Source organism: Equus caballus, chromosome 16, assembly GCF_041296265.1.
Source record: "Equus caballus isolate H_3958 breed thoroughbred chromosome 16, TB-T2T, whole genome shotgun sequence".
Lineage (NCBI taxonomy): Eukaryota > Metazoa > Chordata > Mammalia > Perissodactyla > Equidae > Equus > Equus caballus.
In genome coordinates, this window is record NC_091699.1 from 68,670,964 (window position 1) to 68,692,550 (window position 21,587).

Sequence of the window (21,587 nt, forward strand, 5' to 3'; positions counted from 1 at the left end):
AGATGAGAGGGAAGGGTGGGGAGGAAGAGAAGGAAAGGAGAGAAAGAGAAAGGAAGACAGAAAGGGAGGAAGGAAAAACACACCTGAATATGTCACGAGTACCTTGTGAGGCAAGTATAAGCAATTTCATTTTTCAGATAAAGAAAGTGTGAGTGAAGATTACATAAATTACCCAAGATCACTAGTTAGTAAGTGGAAGAATTAGGATTCCAGTTCAGATATGTCTATCTGACTCCAAAGTATACGTTCTCTCCACCACATGATTACTCCACATTTTTGAGATTTGGCATGAGATTCTTAACAAAAACGTTAGACAGCATTAAGAAACTTAATGAAAAACCATGGGGTACTGAATTTTTTTAATACTACATAAAAGTCTGAAGATGAAACAATAATCCATTTGGAATCAGAGTATGATACAAAAAAAGGGCAAGTTTCTCTACCTACCTACATTTGTACCCCCAAAACGCGGCCCTCTTTACTGACTAGGACCTAAAATTTCTAAGAGAAAACTTTGGTCTCGGGCAATATGAAAATATTCAAACCTAAAAATAAAGAAGAAACAATGAAGAAAAGAATGATACACAACGTTACAGACAAATTAAAAGCTACTTACAGGCAAATGATACCAAAAATAAAGTTAAACTGGAAACCATGTTTGTAATATACATGACAGTTACTATTCTTAATAGCTACAGTGCTCATACTATAAGAAAAAACTAAATGTCTCAATAGAAAAGGGCAAAGGACAAGAATAAAGGTGCATTTGGCAAATAAACTTAGGAAAAAATGTCCAGCCTTATTAGTAGCCCTACTTTTTGTCTATCCAACTGCAAGTTTTCTCTCTTTTTTAATGAGAATATCCAGGTTTGTGGAAGATACTGTGAAATGTGCTTTCTTAAATAATGCCAGTGAATGTATAGAATGTTAAGCATTGTCTCTAACATAATTAATCAGTACTATCAAAAAATTCCAACATCTGTCTACCCTTGACACTTGCACTTCTAGGAATGTATTCTAAGGCAAAAATTAGACCTCAAAGACTATAAACAGTAACATTTGTATACAAAAGAATCGATAAAAACTGAAAACAACCTAATGTCCAAAAACAGCAATTGCTTCAAGAAAGTTCATCCATCCACAGGTTAAAATTCTTTGCAACTACTACAAAGTACGCTGTAACAGAATAGTAATGTTTTGAACAATTAAGTGAAAAGGCAAATGATGAGATTATTTATTATCTACACAATTTTACAAAAACAAACACTATATATTAAATATAATACGTAATATGCATAAAAACAATTATTATATATAAATTATAGATACACATAATTTTTAAAATACTCATCAGATATACACCAAAATATTAACAGTGGCTCTTTCTGGGTAGTAGGGTTATAGGAGATTTTTATTTTGTATATGTATCTTGTTCTATTTTTCAGTTTCCATAATAAATTAAGTTGCATTATTTTTATCAGAAAACAATATTTTTAAATTAAAATGCAAATTCTTCAAAGAGGGAAGCATGATCTCTGCTCATCTTTTCCATGTGAAGGATGGACTGAAATAGCTTTTAATCCTGTTAGAGGAGGCCACAGAGCTGGCAGCAATCTTGGGTGGCTGCAAGTAGTCTGTTTTGCAAATTTGCAGAGCTTTTTAAAATATTCCTTCCCAAAGCAAAACACAACAGTACATTTCTAATATGAGCAATTTGCTTTTGATGATGAGTTCCTACCAAAATCATTAAGACATTTTTCAGAATCTTCAAAAGCAATAATACAAACAACAGCGTAAAACTATAAAGTAAAAAGGATAAAATACAAAATCAACAAGGTCATCTCATTAAAAACAAGGAATTAGCGTTGAAAGTGTCTAGGTTCTCATGGGAAGGAACTTATCTTCTGTTATAATAGGTTTGCTTTCAGTAATACCAACACCAAAGTGACTTTATTTTCCTCTCTTAATGGTGCTTTATAATCATGTTTGGATATCTCTGAGAGTGTTCGTGTGGTTGTCTGCTAAGACGAGTGTGATGAGAGAGGAAATATGTTACTTGCAATAGTCAAAAGAAACAAAACAGACTATATGGTTAGCATTAATAAAAATGTATTATTTTTTTTTCTTTCCTAGAATCATGGTATAAGATGAGTTAGGTTTAAGCGAATCTGGCCCCTCTCTCCCTGCTCTTCTCTCCTTTCCAAATATTTCTCCCACTTCATGCCAAAGTGGCCAAAATACGCCAGTATAGAGTCATTCCCTGGGGTCCTGAAGGGGTCCTCTTGTCAAGAGACTTTCACGATTTAAAAGTAAACACTCCCTGAGCTAAATTCAGCTCAGTCCTTGATTACTTGCAGTCATCTGATAGTAAGAAAGTGACCAGAAAGAACATACCAGGTGAGGGGGCTGTGTATCAAGGACATAAGCGAAGATACATGGGAAGTGAAGGGATCATAAAAGCAAGCACTGCTGCTATCCATATACAGATGATGGATGTAATCATCAAGGTCCAGGGGGAAAAAAATTGATGTACATTTAAAATCAAGGAAGCATCCACTTTATCCCATCCTATTAAGGAATAGATGAGCTGCTTCCTCTTCTAACCACTAGGTGGGGCTCTTTTTAGGCTCTCCAAGCTCAGATTCCAGGCTCAGAATCAGAAACAGTGGAGAGCGTGCATTAGAAATCCCATATAAACTATGTTCCTCCAGTCATCAGCTTTAAGTAGAATTTGCTGCTCATGAGCCACTCTGCCCAAGTATAGACTCTGTCCAATGAGAACCCCTCGTCACTGATGCGGCATCTACGTGGTCAAAGTCACCGCCAAATTTCAGCATCGAAAGCCACCGCTTTCTTTCCTGAAGCTGAGCTTTCTGTTCTTGTTGTTCCTCTCCGACTTTCTTCTTTTTATTTCTTAGATCTTGTTATTTTATTTTTGTCTTATGACAAGTAAAGTGAAATATCATGCGACAGCAGGTATGGAGGTATGCCGCCCAGATCATTCTTCAAGAAGGAACTTGCTGCCCAGCTGTGGGGAGCCCAATGACCAGGTAGCATGCAGCTGGCAGCTCCTTTACAGTCTTAGTTACAGAGAGCCACCTGCCTCGAGTTCATGCCCTTCCCAGAGCAGCCTGCATCAGGTGACTGGGGCGTGGGGAGTGGGGGGCAGTAGAGATATGGAGACCCAGCCATTTCAACACAATGTAAGACAACTCTAACAGGCAAGGCTTGTTCTAGAGCCAACTACAGAGGACTCCTTGGACCTGCACTGTTTGTCAGCTTTTTCCTCTGGTTAATGCTGCTTCCAACCCTTTTCCTTTCACAGGTACTAATCGATAATAAATATCTTGCACACCAAACTACATCTCTGTGTCTATTTCCGTAGAACACAACCTGCAACAATGCAAAAATACACTGCTCAGATCATCTGACAATGATTGGCCCTTGCACAATTTGGAACACTTAGCTTTTGCTTTTGTACACTTTTGTACTTCAGGTGTTTTCACTGAATTGCCATTTATTCAATAAATATTTGAGTGCCTCCCATGAGCTAGACACTGTGCTTGGTGAAGGATACATGAAAAATGTTTGGAATGCAGACACAGTACTGGAGGTGAAGTAGCCACCTGGCAACCATGAAAATGAAAGCAACACTCTAAGGGATGGCAGAATGGAGAGTCAGAAAGAGCCTTCATGGAGCAGCAATTACTGCCCTGGATTGCCTACGCCTGGCCTTCTCATTGTGTGAGAAAAGTAACCTCTACTTGAGTTTTCTATTACCTGCCGTGAAACACAAACCCCAGCTGATGGAATCGCTCTACTTGGCACTTACTACCCCTGATGCCTCAGCAATTGTTTGTGAATTTATTGATTGAATAAGTGAGCAAATGAATGATAGCTCCCCTATTATTTTGCCCCACGTTCCTTGGTCAAATCCAGAAAGTCAACCAGTAGGAAGAAAAAAGAGCTGAGGATAGTCTGATCCCTGGCTGCCCAGCCCTTGGCTCAAATCTGCTCACCTTAGTCCTCCTTTTTCATTTCAAAAGCACGTTCATGTTATTCCTTTTATGGCATTGCCACGTGAAAATGAACAGCAAGCACAGCATTTCTCCAGTGAGATAATTTTTGACACTTTTTTCTTCTCTATCTCATATCCAAAGGAGAGGAAAATTTGACACATGGAATGTGCGGCTGTATAAACACACAGCATATTATTTAAATGCTTCAGTTTCAGAGGAGCTGAGAGATAAATGGCATGTCTATAATTATCCCTCCACCATCAATAAGCTTCAAATTACTATCTACTCTCAAAGGTAGAGAAAACTTAGAAGTATTTTTATGAAATTTCAGAAGTTGCATATTTAGTAGTTTGCTATATCATGGAGTCCTAGATGCAGAAAGTGTCTTGAGATTCTATTTACCTGAAGGGAAGTTTTCCATTAATCTAGTTGATTGGGATAGAAGAAGACACCAAGAAAAGCCTGACCACCAAGCAAATCCAGGCTGTTTGAGGTTCACAAAACTTTCCACCCAAATTGCAAAACACTGATGGTATGACACTCCATTCGGCTTATCTTCCTATCAGTTTCCTTCTTCCCAACATTTCCTATTAGTTTATTGATTAATATATCTTATTCAACAGATACTCATTAAATAGAATTTTGTGCATGCATAGGTGCCAGACACTAGAAAGAAATAAGTCAATGGATCTCAAAAAAAGAATTCACAGACAGAAAAATAAAGACACATGATAAAGCATTTCAATAAAATATCGTGAAGTCCAACAGAGGTGAACATGGGTTGCTTGGGGCAATCACAGAAGAGGGAAACCCAACCTAGCATGGGAAGAAGAGTTCAAGAAGTATTCCCCAGAGAAAACGGCTTCTATGCTATCTTTTTTTTTCTGCTTTTTCTCCCCAAATCCCCCCAGTACATAGTTGCATATTTTACTTGCAGGTCCTTCTATTTGTGGCATGTGGGACGCCGCCTCGGAATGGCCTGATGAGCAGTGCCAGGTCCGCACCTAGGATCTGAACCAGTGAAACCCTGGGTATGCTGAAGCAGAGCGCAGGAACTTAACCACTCGGCCAGGGGGCCAGCCCTAGGTTATCTCAAACAATGAACAGAAGTTACCTCTATTCACTGTAAATAAATTCAAATCCAACTGCTTCTCAGCACATCTATCTCTGCCAGCCTAGTCCATCATCCGTCCATCTAGATCATTCAATAGCCTCCTAACAGGTCTCCCTGCTGCAAACTCTTGCCCCTACAGCAGCCAGAGTGAACCTCTTAAGAGGTAAATCAGACGGTGTTACCCCTCTAATGGTTTGCCTACATTCTTCAAATAAAAGTCTTCGCCATGTCTATAAGAACCTATATGATCTGGTGTAAGGCTCCCTATTGGATCTCATTTCCTATTACTCTTCCCTGGCTGACTGTTTTCCATCTGCACTTGCATCCCTGACATTCCTCAAACACACCAAGAAACCTACTTCAGGGCCTTTGTACTTGCTGTTCTCTCTGCCTAGAAATATTCTAATGGTTTATTCACTTCATTTGGGGCTCTGTTCAAATGTCACCTCCTCAGAGAGGCCCTCCACAACTACACCATTGATAATAATACTCTCTCTTCCCTTATTTGGCTTCATTTTTCTTCCCATCATTTGTCACTATCTAACATGTATTGATCCACTGTCTATTTCCCCCTCTAGAATTTAAATCCTACAAGAGCAAGATTTTATTTAGTTCACGCTGTGTCCCCAGCACCTGCAGCAGTTCCTACACATAGTAGTCACCCAGTAGATATCTGTTGAATAGATAAATCCATCGCATGTCCCCACAAACCAGAAAAAAAGAAGAAATAAAAGGAGAGAGTATTCACAAGTTGTTTACATGGCAGGCCCAGGCTCTTCATTCCCATTCTAATTTAGCTAAATAGTCTGTTCTGGCTAACAACATGAAATCAAACAAAGAAAAGATCAGCTCAAAGTGAGTACAAAGAGAGATTGGCGGGGTGGGGGCGAGGAGTCAGGGTTACTCGTCTGAAAAGCTTGGGAAATAGTATCGTCAAGAATCAGAGCCACGAACTAAAAGCCTTTTTAGATCTTGCAAGTTCTGAGTAACTGCAAGGCCTAGTCCGTTTGAAGACACATGTTCAGCCACCTCAGCTTGACGTCACACTCTGAAGAAAGGATTTTCTGATGGACAAGTGTTCCTGGAGAAACTTTGCTATCCATCCTCAGTGGGAAGCTATGTAAGAATTTCCTACACACAGAGCTAAGAGTTCTTAAAATGGCCACCCAGAGGCCCATTCTGTATTCAGGGATGGGTGGCAGGGGGTGCAGGGCACTACATTGCATTCTTTAAAATTTTAATTAGTTACCTGCATTCAAACATTAGAAGATCTCACATCAAAATCCATATTTTTCTCTTATCTCTTGAAAAGATGAAATATCTAGCAACACACAGTAGTCAGCTGGAGCCTAGTTACAGCCACTCCCTCCCAATGGGGCAAGTACTCTGCAGCTTGCCACCATGCTTACCGTGACCTCTTTATTCCCTCAGGTGGGTTCTCTCATTTATTTGACCTGTCTAGGCCATGTAGGCATTTAAGTTTTGATTTCTGAACTTAAACTTGATTAGTCATTTGTCTCAGAGTCAAGAATATCATAAAAGGAGCAAAAAACACTCATAATGCCACAAAGAATCAACTACTATTAAAATGGCACAAGTCACTGTAGAAATGTAGGGCTGGAAGGGGCCTCAGCAATCATCCATTTGGCTTCCTTATTACAGATGAGAGTACAGAGGTCCATGTGGGTCAAACTTTGAATGGATCTGATTGGATCTTCTGATACCTGCCTTGATTGGCTACCAGAACATGTATTTGCAGGTTAGCAAACATTGCATATCATCCTGGTCAGCATGAGGGCCACTCAGTGGTCCCCATCCCTAATGTTCGGAAACATTTTTTCAAAGTCTGAATGTTAAGAAAAGGTAGCATTTCTAACTATTTAAGGTCAATTGAGAAAAATCTATGGAATAATCTCATGAGCCAGGACAAAATTTGGAGAACTGAGTTGACCTAGATCAAAGGTGAGTAAATCCTCTTTCTAAAAGATCAGATAGTAAATATATTAAGCTTTGTGGACCCTACAGTAACTATGGCAACAACTCAACTCTGCTCTTGTAGCAGAAAAGTGGCCACAGATGATATGTAAATAAACAGGTATCACTGTGTTCCAATAAAACTTTACTTAAGGACGCTGAAAGGGGAATTTCATATAATTTTCACGTGTCGTGAAATAATATTCTTCTTTTTTTTTGAACCACTTAAAAATGTAGAAAGCGGGGCTGGCCCCGTGGCTGAGTGGTTAAGTTTGCGCGCTCCGCTGCAGGCGGCCCAGTGTTTCGTCGGTTCGAATCCTGGGCGCGGACATGGCACTGCTCGTCAGACCACGCTGAGGCAGCGTCCCACATGCCACAACTAGAGGAACCCACAACGAAGAATACACAACTATGTACCGGGGGGCTTTGGGGAGAAAAAGGAAAAAATAAAATCTTTAAAAAAAAAAAAATGTAGAAAGCATTCTTAGCTCATGGACCATACAAGAACAGGTGGCAGGCAGGATTGGCCCCAGGAACCAGAGCCATAGTGTGCTGATCCCTGGGCTAGACAGTGAGAGTGGATAGGAAGAGCATCCAAACCTGCTTGTCCTGGTTTCCCACAGCTTCTTTCAATGTGAATACAAGAGCTCTCCTCCTAACCAGACCAGCCTGATTCTTTAATAGCAGTATTTGAATTGTCTTACAGTTTATCAAGTTCATGCAGTTCACTCATATTCTCTTGTTTGATATTCACAATGATCCTGTGAAGTACCTAGGACAGGTATATATACATGTATATACACATATACATGTGTATATACATGTATATATATGTTGTATTTCAAATTTATTTTTTTGTACAGATTATAATGACAATGATAGAAGAAAAATTCACCCAAAATAACACCACCTCAGGAAAAAATATTTGACATTTCTCTATTCTGTTTTCACACGTATGCAAAATTTTCCTGAAGTGGCATTATAATGTGGATAAATGTTATATTCCAGTTTTTCATATAATGGATCTAAGCCTTACACTATATTACTAAATAGACTTCATAATGAATTTTAAGATTCAGGGTAATATATTATTATTTATTTACTCTTCTCTCATTTGTTGGACATTTAGGAAGTTTCCAATTATTTACCATGATAGATAATGCTGCAATGAATGTCTTTATTCACTTTACTTTTATAGGAGTATTTCCTTATGATATTCCCAGAAGTGAGATTACCAGAGTAATGCTCTCTGATTATTAATATGCTTTGGAAAATCTTTCAAAAAAGTTATATCAAAGCAACCAGTAATGTATGGATATACCAAAGCAGAATTTTCATTAATACAGTGTTAAAAGAATGGGACATAGAGCAACTCAGTTCTGTCACTGACTCCTGTGCCATCTTGGGAAAGTCACTTCTACTTTAAGCTTCGATTTCCCCATCTGTCAAGAGAGGAAAATAATCTCTGCTTTCTGTGAAGATTAAAAGAGATAATCTAGGTAAAGGTGACCCATAATAAGCAACTTCCAAACACTAGTGAAGATGCAATGATAGTGACGATGACGATGACAGTGATAGTGATGATGAAGGTAATAATGATGATGATGGTGATGGTCAGCTTCAGTTTATTTACAAAGAACTGAGGTCCAGATTTGTGTCTTGCAAAATGCCACACAATTGGGGAATAGCACTTCAGACTCTAATTCACGCCTTTTGCTGTTTCTCTTTGATGGCACCCAAGGGTCTCCTGGGACTTTGAATACATAAATAGTTCTGATTTCTTGCCTACTTTTAGGGGCATTTCATTTGCAGATGGACTTATAAGTCCCAGAGATCAGCCAATCTGTTCCTTCCAGATCTGAGGACCCTCTTGGTCCATCTCTAACCTGCTACACAAATCCATAGGTGACAATTTCTTCCTTTTTATTTTTTAAATTAAACAAGTAACAAATGAGCATTGATGACATAATATTTGTGTCTTCCAGCCCTCACATCATTCTAGTCACCAAACTTGCCACAACAGCCTTTCCCTCTGACAGGATTTAGATTGCTATTTAAAGTCGATGTCGACAAGTTCTAACTCTGAGTTCATTTATATTCATAATCTTTTACCCACACTCTGATATTTCAAGGTTAATGAAATCAGTACTCCTGAAACTGAGAATTAATATTCAAGAAGAATTCACATATGAAAAAATTTATTACTTCCTCCTCTTTATTTCTTCTTTTACAAAAACAATATCGCCGAGAAAGATCAAAATTTCAGAGTCAATAACAGTTAACATGAGAATCTTGACAAAACCTATCATCTTTGTCATATTCCATAATCTTATTCTAAATGAAATGCAAAAGTAGAGTCACAAACTTTCTTGGTAGCTTTTGCCAGTCCTTTATCACTCCTCCCAAGATGCTTTTCTGTAAGTCTACTCATTGACACAGTTGCGTTTCTAGGTGTTGGTTGCAGTTGGTAGCAGCTTTGACTTAAAGGATTTGAGGCAAATCTGGTTCTAGGAATTAATGACGCTTGTGGTTGTAGATCAGGGGCATTCGTTGGTCTAGAGCAGGTGTCAGCAAACTTCTTCCTTAAACAGTCAGATAGTAAAGCTTTTAGGCCTTGCAGGCTAAAGGTCTCTGTTGCAACTATTCAGCTCCCCTCCTAGAGCACAAACGCAGCCACGGACAATGTGTAAATGAATAGGTGTGGTTACATTCCAATAAAACTTCATTTACCAAAGCAGATGGTAAGCTTCCAGGCCACAGTTTGCTGACCTCTGGTCTAGAAGCTGATAGAACTTGCACTTCCAGATGTCAGTGACACTAGCAGTATCTTGGCACTTTGTGGCACTTGATAACACTGTAATGTACATATGATTTTGGTGTTTTCTGGCACTTCATGGAACCAGCACATGGTGAAGGCTTCTTGGGACTCAGTGGCACTTATGATTCTAGACCTTGATAGCACTTGAGGTTTTATGTTTAGTGATCCTTGTGGCTGTGAGTGCTGGTGGTATTTACATTTCTAGAAGATGGTCATTTAGTGGCATTAAGGGTCATCTATCAATCCTAATTTCATAGCCCCAAACCCACAGTAAACACTCAGAGAATGTTTGTTGAGTGAATAAATGACCATTTCTTAGGTCTCCAAGGTGCACTAAAAATTACGTATCTAATATTTACAAATTTCTATGGTCCATACTTTGTATTCAACAAAGACTGCCTACTTAATTTGAAAAAAGTGGCAGACTTTAACCAACAGGTGGTTTGGGTCTTCATTAATCCATACTTGTCAGCAAATATTAATTAAGAATCTACTATGTATAGGGTACAGAGCTTCCTCTAATTAATCATTTCAAATGTTGTGTCGAAGTATGTGGGTTCACCAGCTTTGTAAATATCTTTTATTGAAGCTTGGTATATCTTCCAAAGTATTATGGATAAATTTCTGCACTCCCAAAGGAATAGAATGCTACTATATACAGATCTCATTCTAAAATGAATACAGAAGTATATCCCTCTTCTGTACCACTCTGAGAATATGCTACTCTAAATTAGAAAATCCCAAGTTTATAAGTGTAAAATAAGGAGAACTAAGGTCTACCTGTTGACTTAAGAACATGATTAGAAATAAAACATTACTTTAAAAATACAAAAAAAAAAAATCATTTATGCCCAATGAATTTGCTTTTTAAAATAAAATAACTAAGCCAAGGTGGCAACATTTCTGTAGAAGGAATTTGCAAGCTGGTCTGAAAAGCCGTATTAACTACCAAGGTTTTGGCACCATCATGTGGCCATTCAGATTTATCCATTACAAACTAAAGTTCTGCCATAACCAATGTATTGCTGCAACCCGACACAAATCATAACCAATACCTGGAAATAAAGGGCAAACTCTTTAAAACAATGTTTCAATCAAACCTGTTCTCTGTCTTAGGACAAAAGATTATTTTAATCAAATTATTATCTGACATAAATTTAGCTTTCCTATTTTGGATCCGATTATTGTCAAGCCTCGTGGAACTTACTGGCTAAATGTCTCCTGAATCTTCTCTTCTGTCTTCCCCCACGGCCACCACCCTAGTCCAGGCACTGACACCTGTCTCTCAGCTGATCTATCTCATAGCCTCTTAAACCAGTTTCCCTACACACGCTCTCAATTGCCTCCAATTCATTCTCCACTCTGCTGCCACAGTGATTTGTGTTAATACAAAACTGATCGTGCCACTCCTAAATCCTACCTAAACCCTTCATAACATCCCATTTCTCCTAAGAAAAATGTCCCAATCCTAACATAGCCTGCAAGCCACAAAGCACTCTCCAACATAGTAGCCTCTAGCCACACGTGGTTATTGAGCACTTGAAATGTGGCTTGTGCAAATTAAAGGTGCTGATAGGATAAAATATACCCCAGACTTTGAAGACTTAAAACATAAGAGAGAATGGAAACTATCTCATTAATCATTTTTATAGAGATTACATGTTAAAATGATAATACTTTGGATATGATGGGTTAAATACAGGATATTATTAAAATTATTTTCATCTATTTCTTCTCACTTTTATAATGTGTACTTGGAACCTGGGGATATAGAGAAGCGAATAAGAAAATTTCCTTTCCCCATGAAGCTCACAATCCCACGGTAGAAATGGGAGATAAACAACACATATTGGATAGAGTACATGTAAGACAGTGACACATGCTAAGACGAAGCGGGATATGAGGTACCAGGACAGGCGGTTGAATTTAGGTAAGCAATTTTAGGCAAGGCATCACTAAGTAGGTACTTTTGAGTCCTAGAGAAAGTGAGGGAAGGCACCAGGAGGAAGAGCATCACAGGCAGAGGAAACAACACGGCCAACCGCTGTGAGGCAGGAGCGGACCTTGTTTATTTAAGATAGCAGAGTGTGGCTTAAGCTCAGTGAACACAGGGGAGAAGGGGAGAGGTGGGGTTCAGGGAAATAAGAGCCAGATCACTTAGATCCTTACAAGATGCAGTCAGGACTTAGCAGAGGCAGACAGGAAACTGCTAGAGACTTCACCACATTTATGCTGACTCGGAAATTTTAATCTCCAGCCCCAACTCTCTCCCTGACTCAAACCTGTACTATATCCAACCACTGGGTATCTTCCCTTGGCTGTCCGAAAGCTCTTTCAGATGTTACATATCCAAAACCGATTCCTGATATGCCTCCCCCCACCAAGATCTGCTCCTCCTCCGGAATTCCTTGTCTTACTAAATTGTGTCTACATAAACCTATTCAGCACTTCAATAAAAGTAATTTACAGAAAAGGCTTCTGGCTTCAGCTTTAATATGTAAAAAGATGGGACTGGGTCACCTCCATCTTACAACGAGAAAAAGCTGAACAAACTGAAAATCAATGACTTTTCTTGGACCCATCAGAGAACTGAGCTAGCAGAGCAAATAACACCCTGACATCTAGAGCGACAGGTGCATCCAGACAGTCACGGCCAAGATCTGCTCCCTGGGGCAGAAGCCACTGGAATCCTAACCTGGTAGCCACAGGTTCCACGTGTTTGCTACAATTAGATCGAGAACTTGACTCAGGCACCTGGCAGATGTCAAAGGCTTTTCTAAGTTAGAAATGAAACCCAGAAGTAAAATGTTTACACAAGCCATGAAACCTAAAAGACAGGTTTGACTACATAAAAATGAAGAACTTTTGTATGAAAAAGAAAAAAGTTAAAAGATAACTAGGAGACTGGAGGAAATTATTTGCAGCATAGATAACAAAAGGTCAACGTCCATAATATATAAATAGCACCTATGAATCATTTTTTAAAGTAAAAAAGACAACCCAACATATTGAAGGGTAAGCAGGCATTTTGGAAAAAAACTACCTTTGAGGGGAGTCTAGCAGATCGAGAAAAAAAATTAAGAGACAGATAATATTCAGTGTTAATGGGGATGTAGAGAAAAAAGCACTGTAAAAGAGCATTGTAGGAGTATATCCTGGTAAACTTTTCTTAGAGGGCAATTTGAGAGTATTTGCCAAAACGTTAAATATGCAGACTTTTTTTTGAGGAAGATTAGCCCTGAGCTAACATCTGCTGCGAATCTCCCTCTTTTTGCTGAGGAAGACTGGCCCTGAGCTAACATCCATGCCCATCTTCCTCTACTTTAATGTAGGACACCTGCCACAGCATGGCTGGACAAGCAGTGCCTAGGTCCACACCGGCAAACCCCAGGCCACCGAAGCAGAACGTGTGAACTTAACCCCTGCACCACCAGGCCAGCCCCTAAATATGCAAACTTTTTGAGCCAGGAATTCCACTTCTAGAAATGTATTAGGTAGATATATAAAAATACATGTATGAGCCAGTTCGTGTAACATTGCTTCCAATACAGAAAAATTGAAAACAATCTAATATTGACCATTAGAAACAGGTACCGGTAGGGTATACCCATTCAGTAATGTTCTAGGCAACTAACAAAAGATTGTTATAACTCTCTACTGTTTTAGAAAAATCTCCATGATTTGTGTTTAAATGACAAAGGTATGATAAATATTGAGAGTCTTATCTCAAAACAAAGTATTTAATTTATTCAAGACTTCTTTTATGGTCTCACAATGGAGTTTCACAGTTTTCTTCCAAAACTTTTTGGAAGTTTTTCATTAAGTTTATTTCTGTATATTTTATGTTTGTGATGCCAATATGAATGGAATATAGTCTTCCATTCTATTTCCTATATAAATTTCTATACAGCTTATATAAAGCTTAATATTTTTATATGAGAAATCTGCTAGTCTAGTATATTCATTTATATTTGGACTCCTTAATGAATTATCTTATTGTTTCTAGAATTTGCTAACTGTACCTACCCATTCTATTTCTTATATTTCCTTCTCTGCACCCAAAGAGGAGCTGTTAAATATGATTGCAGTTCAGGGGAATTTTATTGCTAAACACCTGGGACAAGAAAGTAGGCAACCATAGAATTACATATATTTCAAAATAAAATAGTTTGGAAAAAACAAGTAATTCTGTGGTCCCCACACTAAGGTTCCTAAAGTCATTCTTAGTAGACTAAGGCAGTGGTGTTCATACGCTTTTTAAGCAAGCAGCTTTCTTCAAATGAAACCTTGTGCAAGAGCACAATATCTAAAAATAAGCTTGTTTGATTGACACTACCATAAAAAAATTACTCTTTTTCACAGCATGGGGGCCTTAAGGTAACTTTTGGATACAAACAGATAGGGCATTTGCTCACAGTCCCAATGGAATGTTCCATGATCATCATATTTTGGAATTTGATTTGGCTTTAAGGAAGCAGAAAACAAAATACTGTGCATGGTGACACTTTGCTTTAAAACTTCCTCAACCAATTCTTAAGAATTCCTATCTGTTGACCTTAAAAACAACACAGTGAGTGATTAAAATTCCACTGTTTCCACTGATTTTATGTCTTTGTGAAGGTTATCAGTTTAACACAGGTCTTACTCTGTATGCCCACAGCTGCTTGAGGAAGGAGAGCTTCTCCACAAGTCAGGAAAATCAAATCAAATCAAAAGCAGAAAGGAAGCAAAAACCCTTTAAAACAGTCTAGCCCAAGATAGGGCTTTCAACAGCAGAGCCTTCACCCGAAACTGTGCCTGATACAAACCGTTCTTCAAGTTCATTTACATAATTAGCTAAACTGAGAGGTCTGCTGTCTGGCAAGCGCTCCCTTGTAAATTTGCTTCTCCCAGCCCTATGCTAGGCAGAGCTGGCAGCTGTGCCTGGGGACTTCTCTTACTATCCTGGCACACATCTATGTGCGCTTGCATAAAATTCCACCTGGTAGTATATAGAGTGGTTTTAATTGCAAAACTGCATTTGGCGAGTAGATGAGATAATGCATCAAAAGTTTTCCACGTGATGAAATTGCATCTCCTAGCACTAGACTTTTTGATTAACTGACTAGGCTAGACTACAATGTTTTTGAGCAAAAGCCTTTCTATTGAAATCATGTATTGCGGCAGAAGGTGCTGTCATGCTCTGTGCAATCACACTGACCCGAAAGCTTTCTTTAAAGTAAACTCTGCCAGCTCTTAGAGCCTCTACGGAAAGTACAGTATGGTGCAAGGGCTAAATGAATATTTTTGATAACTGCTCTGCCACAATTAGTATAAAGAGAATAAATACACAGTTGAGAAAAATTGTAGGTATCCAGACTCACATTACTTAATTAGCTTAGCCAAGACTGAATGCACTGATCATTTTCCCCTTAACATGCCCTGTTTTCACTTCTCTTTCTTACAAGTTTATTCCACTCTGAAGCCCAGCCTTAGGCTGAACTCTAGTTTTCTGTCTAGTTTTAAATCTAGACTTATAAGCTGCAGGATGCAATACCTCCTCCCATAGCCCAGTGACGAATACATAAGTTCTTTCCCATTGATTCTAAAATACACTGCACATTTGTGTTATGCATCAAGTATTGCTGATGAAAAGTCTGATATCATTCTGGTTTCCTTTCCTTTGTAGATAATCTGTTTCTTTATCACTGGTATTTTTTAGGATTTCCTTTTTATCCCTAGTGTTTTGAAGTTTCACTACAACGTGTTAATCTTTGCGAAAGGTGTAACATCTGTGTCTAGGTTCATTATTTTGCATATGGTCTTCCACTTGTTCCAGCACCATTTATTCACAGGACTATCCTATTAAATTAAATTGCCTTTGCTCTTTTGTTAAAGATCTGTGAGGGTATATTTCTGAGCTCCTTATTCCATTCCACTGATCTACATCAATGTGTCTATTCCTTCACCAATACCATGTTATCCATTTGCTCTACAAGAAAGGTTTGCCAATATACGCTCTCACCAACCACTGTTTTACATTGACTTTTTCTCCACATCTCCACCAACACTGAATGTTATGTCTTTTTAAAATTTTTTCCAATCTACTAGACTCTCCTCTGCCCCCCAAAAATCTTTCTGTTTTCAAAATGCCTGCTTACCCCTCAATACTGTGTTAATATTTTAATTTGTCGATACTGTTTACATATTATGGACATTGATCTTTTGTTACCGATGTTGCAAATAGTTCCCTGCAGTTTCCTAGTTATCTTTTAACTTGTTTTCCTCTTGTTGTACAGAAGTTCTTCATTTGTATGCAGCCAAATCTATTTTCTAGGTTTCATAGCTTATGTAAACATTTTACTTCTGGGTTTCATTTCTAACTTAGAAAAGCCTTTGACATCTGCCAGCTGCCTAGGAGTCAGATTCTCAATCTAATTCTAGCAACCATGTGGAACCTGTGGCTTACATATTTTCATTTGAAATTTTTGCTTTCTCATCTCAACATTCTAATTTTCTTAATGTTATCTAATATCTGATTTGGCTAATATATCTAACACTACCTCAATAAATGTTTGTGTCTTACAGGAAATATACTCCCAGAATGAAGTGGGTAAAAATAAAAGTACATCCCAATCCTAGGTGTATACTCAAAAGAATGGAAACCAGGTGTTCAAACACAAACTTGTACACAAATGCTCATAGCAGCACTATTCACAATAGCCAAAGGGTAACAACAACCCAAATGCACATCAAATGAATGGATGAACAAAATGGGATCTATCACTGGAGGGTATTCGGTCATTACTAGGAAGAAAATACTGATACACGCCACAAACCTCATGAACCTCGAAAACATTATGCTGAGTAACAGAAGCTGGCCACAAAGTTCACATATTGTATGATTCCATTTATATAAAATACCAAGAATAGGTAAATCCATAAAGACAGAAAGCAGAGCAGTGGTTGCCAGGAATTGCGGTGAGAGGGTGGTGGAGACTGTAGAATGAGGACGGGGTTTCCTTATGGGATGATGGAAATGTTTTGGAACTAGACAGAGGCAGTAGCTGTACATTTGTTACCATACTAAGTGCCACAGAATTGTACATTTTAAATGGTTACGTTTATGTTATGTGAGTTTTACCTCAGTTTTTTTTTTTTTAAAGATTTTATTTTTTCCTGTTTTTCCCCAAAGCCCCTCCAGTACATAGTTGTATATTCTTCGTTGTGGGTCCTTCTAGTTGTGGCATGTGGGACGCTGCCTCAGCGTGGTTTGACGAGCAGTGCCATGTCCGCGCCCAGGATTCGAATCAACAAAAACACTGGGACGCCTGCAGCGGAGCGCGCGAACTTAACCACTCGGCCACGGGGCCAGTCCCACAGTTTTTTTTTTAAAGTTCAAATATATCAAGAAACCTTTCTTTCTAAGGTGAGGATCTTAATCCCTACCTACCACAAATGATTGTTACAATGCTTAGCTGATATACAGTAAGTTAAAGCATCGTATAGATAGATCATGATCAAATATATCACCATCATGATTATTTTCCTCTCTGGGACAGGTTTTGCCTTCCTTTCAAAGCCTCTCAGCTGTAGTTCGTCATTTGTAAATCTGTTTGAATGACAAATTGTTCGGTTGTCACCACGGCTCTGTTTGAATTTCAATCTAAGGAAGGTCATGGTTAAAATTCTAGCCCATCTCTGCCCCTGCTCCAATTAGGAGCAGGCAGCTGGTGTTCCTATTAACTGGATTACAAACCGTGGGCCCAAAATAGCACAAAAGGGAGTAACTGTGAGCCCCTTCCCTAAGGGCAGAGTTCACTTCAGTGTTCCCTCCCATCACATAGTGCTGCTATTTCATTTTCTTATTCAAAAATTAAACATTTTTTGAGTATATACTGTGTGCCAGTCACTGTCTCAGGTACTTGGGATGCATCTATCAATAAACCAGTCAAAGACACCAGCCCTTGTGGAGCTTGCTCTGTGTAGAGGAAGAGAGAAAAGTTAATAATAAACAGGGGCCGGCCCCATGGCAGAGTGGTTAAGTTTATGCACTCCACTTCAGCAGCCCAGGGTTTCACCGTTTCAGATCCTGGATGCAGACATGGCACCACTCATCAGGCCACGCTGAGGTGGCGTCCCATGTACCACAACCAGAAGGACCTCCAACTAGAATATACAACTATGTACTGGGGGGCTTTGGGGAGAAGAAGAAAAAAAAAACATTGGCAATAGATGTTAGCTCAGGTGCCACTCTTTAAAAACAAACAAATAAATAAATAAACTTAATAAGGAAGTATACTTTACAATGTGTTAGAAGGTGATGAAGTGCTGTGGGGAAAAGGAAGGGTAAGGAGCATTAGGAGTGGAAGAGGATGACATTTTTAATAGCTGACCAGGCTAAGCCTCTTTGGAAGAGTGGCTCGTGAACAAAGATGATAAGGAAGAAAGAGGTAGACCTCCAAGAATCTAATACTCATCATGGAAGAGTGCGTCAGGCAGAGCCCAGGCAAATATCCGAAGGCAGGAGCATATCAGATCCTCGGCAAGGAGACCAGTGTAGTAGTGGGAAAGGAGTGAGTGATGGGAGAGAAGACAGACATGAGATCAGAGAAGTAAAGAGGGGAACAGATTGCATCACGCCCTTGTGGGCAACTGTAAGGACTTTGGTTCTTACAATGAGTGTAACGGGGGCCAGGGCAAGGTTTTGAACAGAGGTCTTGACCGTGTTCCACTTAACTTATTGTCTCAGGTGGCTTTCCCTCAATGACTGGTTCAGCATGTCACCTCCTGAATCAGATGCTTCTTGTGCACATTTCAGAATCTTCTTAACTCCACCTCTTATTTTAGCCACTGCTGCAGTTACTAATTCTATGTAGGCTTTGACCTCCTTTGTCCCAGGGCAAGTGGATCATAACTTGCCTTAAACTGCACTGCATACCTCTTGCTTTCTGTCCAGGACTTCCTTTGGGGCTAACTCAAGATATCTTGCAATCACTTAGAATTCATGCATTCTTAATCCAGACGTACAGGGGAGTTAACATCAGTGAGCACACCCTCGACCATAGGGGACAGAAATCGATGTGTAAATGCTCCCTTCTTGCATCCCCCACAAGAAAACAGTTTTTACATGCACTTCATAAGGCTCCTCCCAAAGTTTCACTGGATCCAATATGAGATGCCACTAGCACTGGGCCGACTCAATAATGCACCCTTGTGCCGGCTTCCCCTCCTTTCCTGTTTCATTCCTCCATCTTACACCCCTGCTCCCTGGGATCATATTTACAAACAAACTTATCTCTCAAGTTCTGCTTTAGGAGAAATCCAGCCTAAGTCAGCTCTCTGCACTTTCAAACTGTGCCCTTATTGCTCCAGTGGGGAGCCCCCTAGAACATGGTGCCTGCCTGCAATCTCACAAACGGCCACACTTACCCAGCCTTGATTGACAGCCAGTTCTAACCTGGCTGCCCTGTCAGCTCCTCTAGTTTCCAGTTACTTTCCACTCCTTCCTGGGCTCCTCTGTTCCCCACAGCCAGAAGCAGAACATGAACCTGGAAAATAGGTGGACAACAGATTTTGAAAGGCTGTGGATGCCATGCCCAGAATTTATAAGCAGAAGAGATTCATTGAGTGCTTTTAATCAGGAGAGCAATGTGATCATATTTTAGAAAAATAACCAAAAGCAGCATAGAGGGTAGATGGGAGAAAGGAAGTCTGGAGCCACGAAGATTAGGAATGAAGAAAGTTGAGAAATATCCACTCTGATGATCGCCATTTTCTCTTCAACACTTGTCATCTGCCAATAATGCTGGGCATAAGAATGGAGCCAGGGCCCGAGGGGAGTGGTAGATGTGCCCCTCAATGAGGTCCTCCTGTGTAGGGTTGGGTTGCCCTGGGTTGAGGGCTGACATGGTAGGTACAACGGAAGGATAAATAGATGAGGGAACTTGGTGATGTGAGGAATGTGGTTAAAGGGATGGATCATGGGGCTCAGATTGGATAGGGAAGGAAAGAAGCCAGAAGGCAGAACCGATGGTCTGAAAGATTCAAGACAGTCAAAAAGTGGTGGGTTTGAGAAGGGGGCAGGGGGTAAAACTTTAAAATGTCCATCTTACTCCTTTATTACAATTCCAAGTGGAAGGCTTTGTGTAGAATACATGGATGTTAATCACTCAAATGAGGTTTGGGGATTATCTGTGGATTTCAAGGATAATTGGACTGAATATGCAATGAAATTCAATCTTGCTTAACTTATGGGAACTAATTATCTCATTTCAAAGTCTAAAGTGAGAACACGCAAAAACTTTCTATTAGTTCAGCATAAATATTAATATGGACCCATAGGTGCAGGGCTGGAAAAATGAGGCCAGAGTCAAGGCCCTAAATTTATTTAGAATAACGCTCACTGTGGTCAGAAGCTAAATCGCAGAGCATTCTAAGGGTTGAGGAGACTGATAAAAATATAAGTAAATTAACAATCTTTTAACCCAAGTTTAAAAATAAATTTGGTTTATCAATTTGCTAATTTTCCTTTTTCTTAGTAATTTAACTTTTCCATTTTCTTCCTGTAATTGAACAACTAATTACTCACCCTTTTTTACTACTGAAAAGATTTTCACATATATATGAAAATGAAGCAGCAAAGATACATGCAAAAGGCTAAAATAAGAATGAGATCTAGAAACTACAAAGGAGGTTTTTACTTGTTTGTTTTGTTCTTTTACTCTCATCTAATTATAATGGATGTATATTATCACTTCAGCTAAATTCCATTTATTACCTTGAAAAAATCCAGAAAAATAAATCAAGGCTTTAAAAACTACTAATCAATATATGTATCAATAAAAAAATAAATAGCTAAATTCCACTGTATCTGTTGTCTGCTGCCACGTTAATGCTGTGTAGCAAACAAACACAAATCCTCACTGGCATACAAAAAGAAGCGTTTAGGCTTCACGTATCCATGGGCTGGCTCTGTGGTTCCGCTGATCTTGCTGGGCTCACTCCAGTGCATGTGCATTGGGTGGGTGGCTCTGATTTAGTCAGAGCTTTATTGAAAGTTTAACTGGGGCAGCTCTGCTTTCCCTGTCCTTCTGGAATCAGCAGGCTAGCTAAGAATGTCCTTCTCATGGCAAGGGCAGAAGTACAATTGCAAAAACGCTTTTCAAGACTGCCTGTATCACTTTTCTCACATCCCATTGGCCAAAGCAAGTCATGTGAGCCTAAGGGTGGGACAGTACATCCTGCTCACAGTGAGACAGTGCTGAAGAGCTACGTGGCAAAGGGCGGGAATACAATGAGGAGGGAAAACATGAGGCCATTGGCACCACTCATCACACCCAATTTTAAGAATTTACCCAAGGAAATATTTTAACAGATAAAAAGCAAAATTATGCACAAGAATGTTCTTCAAAGTACTGATTACAATATGGAAAAATTAGAAACTTAAAGATCCATAAGTAGGGGCCTTTTCAAGTACAACGTGATATAAGAAAATGAAAATGTTTGCAGCTATTCAAATGGATGCAGCTCCTTTTTTTCTTTAAATGAAAAGCTATCCACTACATATTATAGTGAGGGAAAAAAAGAACTTACAGAGTAGAATAAATGGTCTGAATCCATCCATGTAAAATGTGTTCATATTTCCACATATGCTGCATGCATGAGAAATATCTGAAACAAT

General features: G+C 39.2%; 1 long non-coding RNA gene across 1 annotated transcript in view; it reads right to left on the reverse strand.

Annotated features, from left to right (window-relative positions):
* LOC138918244 (uncharacterized) overlaps positions 1 to 21,587 on the reverse strand; it is a 47,580-nt gene that overhangs the window by 15,192 nt on the left and 10,801 nt on the right. Inside the window, exon 2 of the long non-coding RNA XR_011427333.1 lies at positions 19,337 to 19,455. This is a non-coding gene — a long non-coding RNA (uncharacterized lncRNA). The remainder of the gene's footprint in view (positions 1 to 19,336; positions 19,456 to 21,587) is intronic.